Consider the following 4872-nt stretch of genomic DNA (forward strand, 5'->3'; position numbering starts at 1 on the left):
GAAAAGAACGCACTTTCGTCAATATATTATAGAATGCATGAAAATCATAACAATAATGGGCATGTTGAGCTGTATCAATCCCTTGAGATCACTTTTACCAAGCGCACGTTAATCTAGGACACATCGATAACAATAAATAAAAACAACAATATCTCGAAATTTGGAAATTTAGAAGTATATAATATATTTCAATTGTGCTCCTTCATTGCCTCGCACTGGGAGAGTACGCAGCGCAGTTATAATGTAGCAGTTAGAAATACCATCAACAACATTATATGAAAGATATATGTATATATATACTCCATCGGGGAATACCTTGCTTTTGAACTCGATGGACATCGAGGCATTTTATTGTCCTTTTATTAATATTATTATTGCAATTCTAATTATTAGCGCTATATTAATACGACAAAACAATAACAATTACTGATTACTATTTAGGTTCTTACAATTAGCAGTTGAAGAGAAACGAGAATACGCCACATACGTGGGGGGACTCAAAGGACAACAAAATGCGACAACGAGAGAGAGAGAGAGAGAGAGAATGGGTGGGGAAGAAAAAGCATCGAAGCAAGAAAAGCGGGGAAGCGCATACATTGAAGGTTGGCTGGACGAGGACTGAACAGACGCAAAGACGATGATAACACGACACCGGAACGCCTAACGTACAGAAAACCGTTGACACTAATAACACTTCAGATCACATCTGTGTCCGAAACAATTTATTATTTAGATATAGTTTAAGACGAACCTGGCTAAACTAGAGAGATGTGGTGCCTGGTGCTGCATCACCTCTGTACGGTGCAGAAACGGCCAGCGATATTTGGAAACGAATACACAGAGATGATCAAAAGAGTAACAGTTGATCGTCAACAAAAAATCAATCGAAGGGATGGAATAAATAGCTAGGCTGGTGTAAAAAAAGCGTGGCCGTGCATGTCTGCAAAGGGCCAGCGTGAGTTAGCAAATGAGTGAAAGGCAAAGGCAGAGCGCGTAGAAGGGTGAATAGTACTGTATGGTATGTTTGAGTGCCTGGAAGTACTCGCCTCCATCTAGCTATCTCTGTGCGCGTGTGTGCGTGCGCGGGTGGTTACCAAAACCTGTTCGGCTGCTCAGCGTGGATGTAGCGGTAGCGGAGGGATACATAACAGAACTCACGTAACCGATGTACGAAATGAGCACTAGGAAATAAGGATGGACCGAATCAGATGAAACGAAATGTGAGCTAAACGGAAAAAGAGGGTGTAGACGGCAGTGGGAACAAAAAAAAAAGGTGAACATAACGCCTAAACCCTGCAGAGCTCGGGGCGTGCCTGCTGGTATAAGAGAGTGAGCGTGAAAAGAGGATGGGGGAGGGAGAGAGATATTGGATATTTATGCCGCTACCAATATCGCTATTATGACTGATGATATTAGAATTACTACTACGAGTAGGTTGTGTCGAGTCCGCGATATCGCAGTCGGCGACAAGGTACCCAGTTACTTTCAGTAATAATAATAATTATTATTAATATTGTAACGAAATAATAATAATGGACAATGCTAGGAATTAAAAAAATATGCCATTTTAGTCATTACTTGCTACAATAAAAACAACCACCAACAGATAAAGATGATAATAGCATAAACAAAAGCAAAGAGAGGCCCCCGAACTAACTGTTACAATTGCGCCAAGAAATGAATAGCATACAAACAAAAGAGACAGCGGCAACAACATTACCGTTTGAACAGTTTGATACCACAAAAGTAATAATAATAATAATAATAATGATGGCCTTTGCCTATGGGACAATCGCTATCGCTCATTATCTGTTGCATCAAACATTACCTTTAATAAATCTGCTATAGTAAAGAGTAAAAGGCGAGTTCAGGTGCACCAGATGGGAGTACCATTGCGATGTCACGGTGTTTGCGGCCGCTATAGACAGAACATGGTTTAACATTGCATCAGCCAAATTCCTAGTACTATTAGTAACAAAATGTAAAAGAAGAAGAACATTTCAACCTAATTGGGCAACTGGGCAATGTGAGCATCAATAATTAGAGTACGCGAAACTAAGCGTAAGCACAACGGCGACGACCTTCATGATCATGATGCTAGATATCTAGGAGTGTACAATTAAAGCAAACATACAGAAGTTAGGATATATAAATATAATATATATACACTACTTAGAAATATATACATAATAATAATTGAAACAACAGCAAGTTTTTGTCATTAAAACAGAAAGAAACAAATAACTTACTTACACAACAGACCGACCAGCGTTGTCAATGTTGTCCGAGCACATTCAACGTTCACTTGGCCCGATCGTAACGAAACTGTAACAACGATTGCAACAGAAACACCGTGTAATCATGTTTTGCTCTGCAAAAAACATCATTCGAATGTGCTATTCCTACGTTGACGTCACCCAGTACTAGTTTTTTTGGTGTTGTCACAAAATTCTCGTTGTTTGGAATATGGTAATAATCTTATAAAATTATAGCTACGATAATAACAATATAGCAATAACACCGCAGTGGTTGTTGCACGATACACTTTCTCCTCCTTCAAAAGCACATCGTTGATTGATCATGTCGCATTTGACACTCAATCAATGCAAGTGCACATCGATGCGACCGTGCCCGTTTGTGATGACTGAATAGTAGAATAAGTTGCGGTTGGTGACAGGAGACAACACTTCGAGTGGCTAGCGAACAATAATAACAATATTAGTAATAATATAATGCCGACAATAATGAAATATCAATTCCCAGTAATACGTCGTTAATCGATTGAATGACAGGCAGATTGATTGATTGATTGATTAGTGGTGCGCGGTATTAAGTTGCTAGAATTGCTGAATGACATACTGATAGCAACGGTGATGTCTGTAAATGACGTCTCACTTATCATGGCGACGAAAAGTGGTGACACTGATGTTGATAGTGGTGATGATACTAGCGAGCGACAATGTGAGTGTAATTCGTTGATGATTGGTGACGTTGACGATAATTGTGATTGATTGTCCGATTGATTGCTTAGCTGAATGATCAACCGTTTAGTTTGTTTCATCTAATTGACTGATGAGCAGAAAAAGCCGCATTGGTGAATCATGACGGTGGTCGCAAGTAGCAAGAGGGAAAGAAAAAGTGTTCGATTGAAGTGGGAATGGAGAATCGTAAAGCACTGAATGGCCATGTTATACTAGAGAGAGACGATCGAAGGGTAATAAACGAAAAAGGAGCCGAACTAGAAGATTAAAAAAATGCCTGAGGAGCACACCGAGGAAACAGAATAATCTTCCGATGTGATTGCATATTGTTAAGGGTCCCGATACAAAGACATACGTTGATAAGTCTGCTAGTTGATGGTTCCTTGACAATTATGAGTTGACCGTGAAAAGATCGGCGGCAGACCACTTCACTGTCGCTGCTACTAAATAGCTACCAAGCGGTCCGACTTGTCCATGTTTTTTGGGGCGAGGAACAAACACTAGGGCAGATTCTCAGAGAGCTTGCCATGAACTAGCAGCCATTCGTCAATAGGTTGCGATAACGCGTTTTTGCCAAGCGTCACCCCCAAGAACTAATGAAACCAAATGAAAGAGTTGAGTGGATTTAGTAGGGTGACAGATAGAACGCGACCCTAGAAAAAAATAGTGGAAGATGAATAGAACTAACGCTAGTAGAAGAGATTATAACGAATCTTCGGCTACTTGTAGCGAAAACAGCAGAAACAGCAACAGCAAATAGAATAACGTAATTATTCTCTGTTTTCTTTCTCTTTTTACAATTCACTAATGATTATTGCGGATTATTATATTATAATGTATATATTCATACAAACACAAGTAATTCGATGGCGGAATAGGACTGCTAATAAATGTGCAAAAGGTGACAGTAGAACGGGACGAAGCCGAAGCGGACAGTGGCAGGTCATATGACCATAGAGGGTGATAATGTGAAAGGGATCGTATAATAGTAATAATAATAACTACCTATAACTGCTATTCTCTGATCACTATAATTACGGGATTAATCGTGATTGTCGGCACTCAGTTATCTATCCTTCTTCACCCTATGTCGGGTCATTTCGTAAGCCTCACATATTTCTGAAATCCATTGGAGGGTACTGAACGAAGGCGATTGGTTCGGTAGTCTTTTCCAAGTATGCGCTTGCAAAACCCGTCGATTCTGTTCAAGTGCTATCAGAAAAAACCGCCGTGAACACCGCCGCAATCCCGATTTAACCCGCAAACATTTTGAATTATATTTGTTTAGTTTGTATAAATCTCTTTCTCTTTAATCTCTCGAATGGAGACAAACACGATTCGATGGAGGACACCGACCGTGCTTAGTATTGACGACTATATTGAGACATTGTTATAATAAACACTTAAAATAGTGATAATAAAAGATAACTATTAGTAATGATGATGAAAATAATGATAATGATTTTAGAAATGTAGAATTGAAAAAAAATTGGTTTAGTAACACAATAATAATAAATAGTCACAACAGTTATAGTGAACGTAATGACCAGAACATCAACAAAGACGAAAGCGATAGGCGTCATCCAGTTATCAACATTACAACAAGGACAATATATTATTATTATAAAAAAGGATGAAGTATGACAAGAAAGGAAATGGAGGTCAATATTATTACCAAGAAGGATAACAGTAAAGTAATTAAATAATAATAACAAGTATGGGGCAAATATGAATAATATGATATTTTTCGGTGGCTGCAGGTGCTTAAACCCAGTTTCCCAAGGCGGAAAGTAACTAGGCTTAATCAAAGAAATAATTGAATAATAATAAATAATTATAATATTAATAAATAGAAATAAAATATGAAAGAAGCACCCCACGTACACACACC

The sequence above is a fragment of the Varroa jacobsoni genome, unplaced genomic scaffold (assembly GCF_002532875.2).
Source record: "Varroa jacobsoni isolate VJ856 unplaced genomic scaffold, vjacob_1.0 scaffold_1107, whole genome shotgun sequence".
In the NCBI taxonomy this organism is placed as follows: Eukaryota; Metazoa; Arthropoda; class Arachnida; order Mesostigmata; family Varroidae; genus Varroa; species Varroa jacobsoni.